Genomic DNA, 12,635 nt, shown 5'->3' with positions numbered 1-12,635 from the left:
TTTCAATTCTGCTATTTTATCATCTTTTTCTCAGCATGATTTTCTAGTGTATCTTTATTTCTTCAAAAATTGTATTAACAGTCATTTTAGATTATTAAGCCCTTGAGGATCTCAATTATTGTTGTTTTTGCTTACTCATGGTAGTTTCTTTCATTTTATATTATATTTATATTTATATTATATGATTTTTCAAGGTGAGCTTCTCTTGAGTAGAGGAGCTACACAGTCACATTGTAAAAAGACTGAATTCAGGACTGAGAAAAGGGCAACTGCCATTTGGAACACAATACAAGGATAATTCTCCTACTTCTTGAATTTTCTTCAGCCTGAAAGCTTGACTATTCAAGAATATATTCATTGCCTAATCTTTGTTTCAACTGGAGGATTAACCTCAGCAAATATGTGAACTGAAGTTACTGTTGATGCTTATACCCTGGACTGTGTCAGGGGCCTCATGAGTTTTATTACCCCGCCAATGTGCTCTTCAAGACACCTGCTTTCCTGCATTTTTGAACTCCTTGCAATTCTTAGGCCTGGTTCTTCTTGGTGAAGGCAATGCCTGCACGTCAACTTGCAATAATTACATTTTTCTTAAGTCTGTGAACAAGCCATATGAATTCAGGGTTTATGTCTCCAAATTTTCTGGAGTCTTAATTAAATTTGGGACATTTGACCTAGCACTGCCTATTTAATTATTGTATTAAGGATATTTGAAAGTAGAGCTTTATAAGTATTAGGATCTTTCCAGTTTAAAGCCAGCAAATTTTGCTCAATGCACTTTGCCTCAAAGACTTGTAAGGATTCTGTTTTCCATAGGTACTCTAGTTTGTATCCGCCAAAGCCTGGTTGCTTTCCTGTTGCACTTTCAATGACTCCTTGCCTTTAACCAAGCTTGAATAATCCCATTGCTATAAAAATCCACTAATCTACAGACACCGACCAAAGTAAAACTGTGTGTTACCTAGGATTTAAATCCTTTTCCCCATTCCTTAGCAGTAATAAATACTCTATAATAACCACCAATAGTTTTTAAAGCCTTGCTTATACATTGAAGTTCAAGCTTTAATACTCCATGTGTAAAGTATAACCCCAATTTGGGAGAAGGAGAAGCTGAAAATGTATGGGTCCTCTTGCAAGGACACTTGCTCCCAAGAAGGAAGTGAGAGGAGCTGTACTGAGCATGCCCAGGTTACTCCTTCCCAAATTTACCAGTCAGTTCAATAATTCACGTTTTCTGAAAAGAATGTAGAAAAGGAAAGAGAAGGTGAAAATATGTAGAGTAACTGCATTCCTTTAAAAGAAAAGACGACTTTAGGAGGTAATGAAGGTATACCAATTTAGGCTAGGAAACGAGGTACCAGGTAGGGAAAAAGTAATTTGGTATATTTTGTCATTCATATTATTCAACCCAGTGTCAAAAGAAAATCATTTTATACAGCAAAGTGAGCTGTAGAAAGTAAAAACTGAATTAAATGCAAATTTTATAGCATTGGAGACTTTAATTTTACTTTAATTTCTGGGATACATGTGCTCCAGGTGCAGGTTTGTTACGTAGATATACATGTGCCATGGTGGTTTGCTGCACTTATCAACCCATCATCTAGGTTTTAAGCTCCACATGCTTTAGGTATTTGTCCTAATGCTCTCCCTCCCCTTTCCCCCCACTCACTGACAGAACCTGGTGCATGATGTTCCCCTCCCTGTGTCCATGTGTTCTCATTGCTCAACTCCCACTTATCAGTGAGAGGATGTGTTGTTTGGTTTTCTGTTCCTGTGTTAGTTTGCTGAGAATGATGGCTTCCAGCTTCATCCATGTCCCCGAAAAGGACATGAACTCATTCTTTTTTATGACTGCACAGTATTCCATGGTGTGTATGTGCCTCATTTTCTTTATCCAGTCTATCACTGATGGGCATTTGGGTTGGTTCCAAGTCTTCACTATTGTGAATATTGCCACAGTAAATATACCTGTGCATGTGTTTTTATAGAATGATTTATAATCCTTTGGTATATAACTAGTAATGGGATTGCTGGGTCAAATGGTATTTCTGGTTCTAGGTCCTTGAGGAATCACCACACTGTCTTCCACAATGGTTGAACTAATTTACACTCCCACCAACAGTGTAAAGGTGGTCCTATTTCTCTACAACCTCGCAGCATCTGTTGTTTCCAGACTTTTTAATGATTGCCATTCTAACTGGCATTTTTTAAAATAGCCTCTGATTTATAGAAAGAGGGCTTTCTTTTACCTCAGCTATATCAGTATAGATAGGAAATGTTATTTAGCTCTCCACATAGGGACACAAAGGAAATTTTTACTATCCTAATCATGACTTTCAACTAATAGTGGTCAGGCACACTATAATTTAATCATCTCAGATAAAATATGATATAGGTCACACAAATATTAACCTGATTTTCTAACTTCTCTTGCAGCTGTGTGTGCCTTGTTGGTGAATCTAGAAGATGAGTAGAAACGACTTACATCACTTTCAGGCCTGGCCCACAAAACCTCCCATATGTATCCTCCCTCCCTGGGAGTTATTTTCCCCTGTGCTAGAATAATACCAAGGTAGGGACTGCTGAGTTCAGGACACTGAAGGACTTGAAGGGATGTATTAGAGGTTCTCTGGGAGGAATTGGAACCATAATATGACCACACTATGGTGTGAGTAGAAATTTTCAGAGACATGAAAATAAAGAAGAGTTGAGGAAATTCTGGAAGTCTCCTCTTCTGAAAGTGGTTTGTGATTTAAAAGCTAGAAATTAATTAGTTTGTACTCATGGCAGCATGCATACATTGTAAGTCTTTTATTGTGCAGTATTGTAGAGTATGCCAAATTTACTTACACATCAAGTTTAAATTTGTACACTATAACCTAGATGTAAAAAAGTGCACTTTTAAAATCCAAAAATGATATCATCTTATTTTGAATTTCAATTTCTACTCAGTAGATAAAACAATCTATCAAATACTTTCAGGGAAGCTTGGTTCTTTTAAGTTCAACAGTCTCTTTTAGGTATTCCTAATTCAGATATTTTATTATGTAAACTCACTTAGTTTTTAATTATTCCTGTTTTCATTCTTCCTGCTTCCTTCTCAGGGAAATCTATGGTCTCTGGGTTTAAGCTATGTTTCCCTAAAATCAAGCTTCATTCAATTAGTCACTGAGAAATTATCTGCCCCAATTTGCTGAGATGTGCTTGGTCCCACCTGGTTAATTTGACTTTTGTGCTAGCATTGGCTGCTAAAATCTACTCTGCCTCCATGACACCAAGACACACTCTTCTGCCACCTTCTCAGTCTGGTTCCTTTAATCACTTGTATGTCAGGCAGCAAGGCACAGGAAACTTCTGGGTTACCTATACACAGTGCTAAGAGAGAGAGATATAATCCACCTTAGCAATATTTTCTTAACTTACAATGCTCTCCAACCATATGGATCTTTTGATTTTTCTTGAAGACACTTGTCTTGGGGACTTTGCACATGCTAAGAGTTCACACTCTCCCTTTAGTTGGGTTTCTGCTCAAATGTTAGTCCATCGGAGAACTGCTTCCTAACCACGCTTCATAAAATATAGTGTTCCTTCACTCTCCACCTTTTTTCCTTTTTCTTTAAAGTGCCTATCATTACCTAACATGGTGACTATTGATATATCTGCGTGCTATTTTAGCATGTAATCTCCATGCAGGCAGAAATATTATCTGTCTTTTCTTCCGAATTTCTAGTACCTAGGAAATTATAGGCACACACAAAATATTTGTTGAATACATGAACTAGACTGTATCTTTCTGCATATACTGTATATCATATACACATATGGTTAGAGACTTCAAGAGCAATAAAATATATGGAAAAAGTTGTAATGTGGTGAGATTATAGGTGGATTTTCTTCCATTATTTTTTAAACTATAAAGTTTAGAGTTATTAATAAGAGTATGCATCATAACTTGGGTCTAATGGTACTTTCTCAGTCTTCAAAAGTGTTTTGTGAGGATAAAATAAGGAAACAAACATGAAATTGTTCTGTAAGCTGTAAAGATTTTGATTAAGGGAAGATTCTGCATAAATGTAAAATTATTTGAGCTAATAACATATGGTAAGTGTAAATTATTAAGATAATTCAAAGCTAATAAATGATATAGATTAATTTGATAGGTCTCCAAGTAGTCCTTATTATCTACCTGTTGGATTATCTACATTTTACTTTTATAACCTTCATTCACATCTCCTTCCCTCCAAGTTTCTTCTGTTTCTTAGTATGTCAGATAAACTTTGAATCATTTCCTGGATTATATATGTTCTCCAAACCACCTCTGTAAAATATGTCTCATATATAAAAGCAAGCCAGAAACATTTTACTAAGTATTATGAGCTCCAAATTTAATTTTACTGGAGAAGATAAGAAATGTCTTCAGACTATATTTGTAGGAGAAAAAAAAAAACCCTGCCTTTACAATTAATGACAAAGTAATGCTCAAAATATTAGCAATGATATTGACCTATAGTGCATTGAAAAAAGTAACAGAGTAATATATGAGATATTACAATACATTAGACTGACAAAACACCTTCCTTGGCTTCCTATGTGGCTCCCCAGGGAGGAAGCTCCCCCTAAAGCTTGAATAACTTTTCTAAAACTTTCTGCAGTGTCATATCCCCTTCACACTTCTTATTTTACATTAGATAAATATTGTTCTTTCTCCAGTATTTCTATCTTTTGAACACACTGGCCTCTTCCAAGAATACTTAACTAACAGCTGTAAAGTTCATTATTGTATCATTTATGGCTATGAATTTGAGCCCATAAAGCCAAGAAACTTAAAAGTAGACTATTATTCCTTAGAAATACAAGGTTATCCCTACAAAAGGGTGGATGAGTAGCACAGTCTCACAGGTAGATAATTTATGCAACGATCAGAAAAATAAACAGTGAGTTTTTTTAGCATTACTTTTATAAAAAAAAATACATGGTATTTCAGTTAGAGACTAATCAACAAGGTGGTTAATGGGCTTAGCTAAGTGCCAATTACTATGATACAACACACTTGGTGGAAAAGCACACTTAATACCATTTCTCCAGAACCTCTTCCTACAAGCCAAACAGCAAACCTTGGTTTCATGTATTTGAATCTAACATTATCCACTAAATGATTTACCCTTTTGCTTAGACTTTTTGTCTTATGAAGTTAATAGATGTGTACTGTACCAAATGTAAACAATACAGAAAGTATCTAAAAGAAAACCACCACCACCTACCAAAGTATCACTGTTCATAGACATTCACCAACATTTTGGTACACATCCTTCCAGAATTCTATGTGTATTAATTATAAACATGTATCACTTTACACAAACAATTTCATTTTATACATGTTGTTTTTACTCTGCTTTTTCAATTCAATACATTATGTGTGTATGAATACGGATAAACATCACACTTTCTCACAGTTAGATAGTACTCCATCATATAAACCAGCAGGGGTGAAAAATGCATATGCCTACAATACTCAGAATGGCAAACACCCCATTATTACATTTCTTTTCAATAATTTTCTTGAGTCTTATATTTTTTTCTTTCAAATAAACTATGAAAACATTTTATCAAATGGAACTATTAGCATTTTGATTGGATTACGTTGACTTATAGACTAATTTAGGAAGTGTTAATAGTATAGAAGTTTTTTATCCAAGCACAGGATGTATCTTTCCATTTATTAAGTCATCCTTTATACTCTTTAGTGGACCTTGTTTATTTCATATAGTATTTTTTGGTAAATTATCCAAAGGGGTTTTAATTGTCATTGCTCTGTTTTACTTTCATAATTTTGTTGTTGCAATTGTATAATGGGATACTTTTCCTGTTACATTTCCCATGATAGTATATAGATGTTATGTATGAGCTGGACTGTATGCATTTGTTTCTTGCTAACCATCTTACAGAACTCTCTTGTTCCAACAGTAGAGCACTGATTTGAAGACATTGTTCTGAGTCAAACAAGGAACCATGGGCTTGAGATTGCCTTGTGTTCTCTCTGAAGCCTTAAGTATATATTCAGGTTCCAATTCTCTTATCTATAAAGTTAGGATTTTAATGGACTCTACCTAAGGATATTAGGAGCATTACATTTGATAAAATATGCAGTGTAATTTTCATAGTGATTTTAAGTGTTCAATAAATGTTAGTATAAGTAGGCATGATTCTAGTAATTTTTTATGATTCTTATGGAATATAGTCACATAATGAAACCTGGTATATTGTTCTGTCATTTATAATCTGCTTTTTATTTAAATATATTTAAGCAATATTCACTGATAGTAGTGGAAATGAGCATTTTAATCTTGCTCCTGACAGTACTGTAACAGACTCAAATTTTGTACCATTATACATAGTGCTGCCAATTGCTTTAAGATTTATATTTTCAAAATCACATAATGTGTATGTACTTTCACAGAAGTTTTTTCTTTCTTTATCAGGAATGTATATTTTATAATCCTTTAATATCTATTAACTTGATCATTTTTTTCCTATTCCACATTATGGCAAATTGTAACAATTATTGTTCTTGTTTTGATTTGCTCGATATTTCAAGATTTTGAAATAGTAAATAATGATAATTGCAACTAGTCTGGGGTTTTATTTTTCTGTGCTGTGTCACTAATATTGAATTTGTAAAAAAAAAAATACATATATTTGACAAATTTTGTAAGGGGGGGCTCTGGAATAGCTGAAATCACATAGAAATATTTCATGCTTCTAGGTTTTCCTCTTAAAACTAACTAAACCTGGCACTAGTTTCTGTGGTGATTATTTAACAATTTTTCTAGTTTCTTCAGTGGTTATTTAGATTTTTCTATTTCTCCTCTGGCAAACTCAATTTTACCTGTATTTGCTGTATGTTCCTAGAAAAGCACCCAAATCATCCAAATTTTCAAATTTGTTAGCATGAAATTTTACTTACTATTCTTTATTTATTATCTTAATCTCCTCTTTATCAGTGATTGCTTCTCTTTTCTCATCTTTAATTTGCTGTCTTAGTGTTTTTCTCTTCCCCGATCCTCTTTCTTTACATACAGAGCACTGAACCACCTGATGAACAAAGACCTCAACAAATGCAGTTTTTTCAAGCCAACAGACAAAATATAAAATTAGACTTCAATAAAAATACTTCTAGGTGAACTAAATTCAGGACCACCTTTTTAAAGAACGGGCTTCAAAGTTAAAGGGCTCTGATTCAAGTTCTTGGCTCTGGCAGTTATTTTTATGTAATGCTGGTGAATTAAGTAATCTCTCTAAGCCTCAGTTTTCTTCTTTATAAGTTTAGGATGGCAATATACTTATCTAATGCAGCTGCTTTTTGATTTAACCTAAATAATTCATAAAAGGTGATTAGCACAGTGCCTGAACAGGCAGGCAATAAACTTTAACTTCTATTTTTATAATAACTGTGATTTTTTTATTCTAATGATAACTAACTTGCCACAGTGGTAGGAGTGGAGAGGATTCTTCTTCACAAATAACAATTTAATAATCAAGCATTAATCACAATGGAAAATTACAAAAGCTAATTTATGAGACATCTGCTCTGTGACCTCATAGCTTTGTGACCCCAAGTTACTTATACCTGATGGATTTATTTCCTTATATGTAAAATAATTGAGGTGATATAAGATGTTCCAAATTCTAGGAATAGAGTAGATGCTCAAGAAAGGTTAATTGCCTTCTTTTAGGTGCATGGTATGAATGAAAACACTCTCTCATCCTTAAAGAGTTGGGGATCAGGCAGAAGCAGAATGGGCCTGTTCAGAGTCACTTTCTGCTAACTTTCTCCACTGTGAATCAAAGGAAAATGTCTAGTTCAATCCAGTCACAAGAACATTTGATGAAAACCAAGTCTCTGATGCTAGAAGGGAAATCTACAGTGGCAAGACACCAAGGCTCCCACTGCTAATGTCAAAATGCACTCACTCCATTTCAGCCTGGGCCTTCTAGAAGCAGCTTTACATAAGACTTCTACTAATGTCCTTGGTCACTGTCACATGCTCACCTCTCTGACCATGTTTCATCTTCTGGTACTATCATGTCTACACTGCTATACTACTTCAAAAATCCATTTTCCCACTGTTACCTTCACCATCAACCTGAGTTGATTCTATTTATTTAAACCAATCTCACCTTCATTCACCTTTCCCTGCATGCTCTCTGCACCTGCATTCTTTAAGTAAAACCTGGTTCTCCTCAGAGATCAATTTTCTGCCACAGCCTTCTCAGTTGGTGACTTCTCTTCTACACCCTAGTTCTTTGCCCCTTCATGTTCATGTACAAAATTGCTCTTCTGAATTTTAAGGCTGTTGCCCTGGCTGCTTGACTATGTTCATTCCCATATTCAATGAATGTCTTGACAGAAGCTTCCTACTCCTCCATTCCTCACCTGCCAAATGCAAAGTGTAACCACACTGTAGATGTATGTGCTCCAAAGCCCTTTGTCTTTAGCTTTTCATCTCACGCCACACCCTTTACCTGCATGCTACATGTAATCCCATGTCTCCAACTATCATCTATAGTCTCATGACCCCTTAGTCTATTTCTATATTCCACATAGTTTGAGCTTCAGACTCTATAGATATATTCTACAGAGGCTGAGGTATGGATTTAAGCCATCTCCGTATCTTTATCCAGTTATCTCAGTGACTGTGTTTACTACCTGTAGTTTCCCCATTCTAATCAGCAAATGTCATCCTGATGGATTCCCTCTCCCTTCACTTTCCAAATCTGAGCAGCCACCAAGTTCTGAGAACTGCACTTCTCAAATCTATCCACGTCATTCACCCCACTGACACCACCTTAGCCTAGGCTCCAATTTCTCATACGCAACAATGTCCTTTCCACTGGCCTCCTGACTTCCAATCTTAGCTCCTTCAAATCTATTCCCCACAGTGCTGAGAAGATTTCTTCTAGAATTCTAATCAGGTCATGCCATTTTCTGCCTTAAAGTTTAATGGCTCTTCAAAGTTTCTGAGAAAATCTCAAGCTCCTTGGCATGGACTAAAAAGGCCTTTACTAACTGGACCTCCTTCGTAACTCACCAGATTCCTGCACTTCCGTGATTGATTTATGTGTTCCCAATATGTGAAACACCTCACCTCTAGATTATTCAATATGCCAACTGGCATTACTCTAGACCATGTCTTCCTAATCCTCCATCCCTTCACAGTCTCTCCCATCCAAATCTTGCCAATTCATCTTTCAGTGAGCAGGATGAATCAGTTTTGGTATTTCTCAGGGAGCTCTGCCCAAAGCTCTCCACATCCTCATCTAGACCACTGCCCAGTTTGGGTTAAATGTCCCTCATGATAGCTCACCTATAACTCTGTGCTTCATTCTGGGATAGCAGTTACCAAGCTCGACTGAAATCAATTGCTTACTTAACTGTGCCACAAACTCAGTCCCCTCAGTAAGTCTCCACTGTCAGTTGATTGAAGTTAGAAGCTTTGGCTTTACTCATGTCTAAAACCCTAGTGTAATGCTTTCAATTGGGTACATAAATATTTGACAAATGAAAGGAAGAAGAGAAGAAAATGGAAGGAGGCGGCAAAGGAGGGGAGGCGGCTGGCTGTCTGGAGCAACTGAGGTATGCAGATAATCCCAGATAGTTCCTACAAACATATCATACTTGTACAGGCAGGTCCTGATCAAAACTATCAGGAAAGATCAGGCACACCATATATATTTAGGATAGACAAAAATATCTAGCAGGATTTTTTGGTAGGTTTTTAAAAACCTACCAAAAAATTGTCAAATGTTTGGTAAGTTACCAGGATGGTTAATTATAGGTAGGTATTTTATCTGGTAAACAAGGCTGGCTATCACTTTTACCTTAAGATAAATGGTTCAATATATGATAAATATGACTCCAATATGATTTTTATGTATATCATACTATTCAGATTTAATTCTTACAACCATACAAGGCAGCCACATTATTATTATACCTATTTTATAAAGGAGAAGCCTGAGGCAAGAAAAGATGACATAACCTGCCCAAGATCACACTGACAGGACAAGAGTTTGAACCTAGATAATCTGACTCTTTCTTTTTCTGAGACAGGATCTCTCTCTGTCACACAAGCTGAAGTGCAGTGCTGCTATCACGACTCACTGAAGCCTCAATCTCCCATGCTCAAGCAATCCTCCCACTTTAGCCTTTTGAGTAGCTGGTGGGATCACAGGCATGCACTGCCACAGCCAGCTAATTTTTTGGGTTTTTAGTAGAGCCAGTATCTCACTATGTTGCCCAGATTGGTCTCCAACTCCTGGGCCCAAGATATCCTCCCACCTCGATGTCCCAAAGTGCTGGGATTACAGGCATGAGCCACCATGCCCAGCCAACAGTCTGACTCTTCAGCTCATACTCCTGTTATGCAGCACTGTCTATATGTCACTCTTAATTACAGTCATTCATGTTGAATCACTTTCCATTACTGAATTTAGCAACTTTTTCTAGAAGAAAGAAACAAAAAGCGACACACACACACACACACATGCACGCACGCACAATCAGCGTACAACTGTGGGGGCAGTATAGGCATTTTTAATGTTTAGAGCAGGAGTTTAGGTAAGGAGGTCTAAGAATTATGGCCGAAGTATTCAACTGAGAGAAGGGGTTGGGCCTCTTACTTTCCTACCAGATAACATCCTAAATATGTGTTATTCTTTAGAACTACTCAAGATCTGGGCTCAGATGAATGCTTGCCTCCTCATTCTTCCCTGGTTATGAGCCAAGGCATAAGACATCATTACTCTTGGATCCTCTCCCTCCTCCCAACTTCCAAACAGCTACTCCAGCTTCTAAGACTCTACATTAATTTTACTTTAGTTTTATCTTTCTGTGCTGCTACAGATGAACAAGAGGTACTATTTCAAAGAAATGGCACCTGACCAATTTTTTCCTCTGAATACAAGCAAGCTCATCCAGTTGTTCCAGACCCATATTTAATAGCTGATTAAATGGACGATGATCCATTTTTGCAGCTGATTTGTAAAATCTGTATTGCATTAATAAGTTGCCTTTAAAGTCTTTCTATGGTTAATGAAAGATACTATATTCCTCAAATGTTTGCTGTGCTACAGAGTTTGGAGACAATAAAGCACTTAGTTTCCCGGGATCTTCTTACTCAACCTAGTGGCTCATTCAGTATAAACTCTACCAACTCCCTGACCCCTTAAAAATTCTAGTACATACATAGTATATTGCATAGAATAATTATTTTGAAAAACATTGGAAAGCTGAAAATAGGTATTTAAGAATAAAGACACACTTAAGTAAACATTAAACACACAAAGAGATTAACAACAAATTTAGTTTTAACTTTAAATGTCATATGGTAAGCATTAATTAATTTTGCTAGCCTTCTTTTCATTACACTATTTTTCTTTTTTATAAATCACCCTTTGGTTTTCCAAAGATTTGGACTTCTTTCCCTCCTTGTATATGTACTCTTCTAAGGATTCTGTGGAGACTTATAAAAATGTTTTCTTGTATCCCAGATGGCTCTCTTCTTTTGATTTTTATTTTTTTTTTAGAGGCAGTACTACTTAATAGCTGATGGTTAGCAACTCTTCTACTGAGTGGACTGTTTTTGGTGCTTAACAGGGAATGCAACTCTCCAAGGAACCATGCTTAAAGAAAAACACAATAACCACCTATCCGCATCATAGTAGCCAACTCTCTATTAGCGAAAGTTGGAAGAGTTCTTATTAATGAATATCCACAAGATGTTTAAATTGAGTACAGACACAGCTATACATACACACAGATACTTTAATTCAGGACATTGATTAGGTTTGTCAATACTTTTTTTATACATCAGAAAATTAAGAAATAAATTTAAACTATGAGTTAAAACAGGGCCAGATTTTAGAAAAACTATTTCCAAGTACTTGAATCCAGTTCTGGGCAACCACAGTTTTAAAGGTCCAAATCTCCTTTACCATAGCAACAGGACAGGTCTGGTTGACAAGATTCCTATCCCAGGACACATCACACACAATCAGTCTCATTAACCTGTGTGGGTTTTTTGTTTTTTTTTACTTTGTTAAGTTTATTTCATACGTGCATTTTTGTGTGCCACATATTCTATGTCTGACCTCTATTACTGCTCTATCCTAATATCCCATACATACTTAAAACCAAACACAGGCTGGAGTTCCATCTTTAAAAACTAAACAGGCATTTTGGACAACATATTCTTAGCAGTGGGACCTGGACAACATTTAACAAACATGGTAGGGAATGTTCTTACTTTGCATTACAAAAAGGACAGCCACGTATCAACGGTTTCTAAAATGAAATAAGAGAAAATCTGTAACAGCCCATCAATGACAGACTAGATAAAGAAAATGTGGTACATATACATAATGGAATACTATGCAACCATAAAATAACAGTATTATGTCTTTTGCAGGGACATGGATGAAGCTGAGGACCAGTATTCCTAGCAAACTAATGCAGGAATGGAAAACCAAATGCCACATGTTCTCACTTACAAGTGGGAGCTAAATGATGGGAACATATGGACACATAGAAGAGAACAACACACACTGGGGCCTATTGGAAGGTGGAAGTTGGGAGG

The 12,635-nt window shown here is 36.1% G+C and overlaps 1 protein-coding gene across 1 annotated transcript in view; it reads right to left on the bottom strand.

The window, feature by feature from the left end:
* Nucleotides 1-12,635, bottom strand: part of BMP5 (bone morphogenetic protein 5) — a 210,850-nt gene that overhangs the window by 193,670 nt on the left and 4,545 nt on the right. The window lies entirely within an intron of this gene.

The sequence above is a fragment of the Aotus nancymaae genome, unplaced genomic scaffold, assembly GCF_030222135.1.
Source record: "Aotus nancymaae isolate 86718 unplaced genomic scaffold, 86718_ANA_hifiasm-v0.15.2.pri h1tg000040l, whole genome shotgun sequence".
NCBI lineage: Eukaryota > Metazoa > Chordata > Mammalia > Primates > Aotidae > Aotus > Aotus nancymaae.
This window is presented reverse-complemented; position numbering and strand designations above follow the sequence as displayed.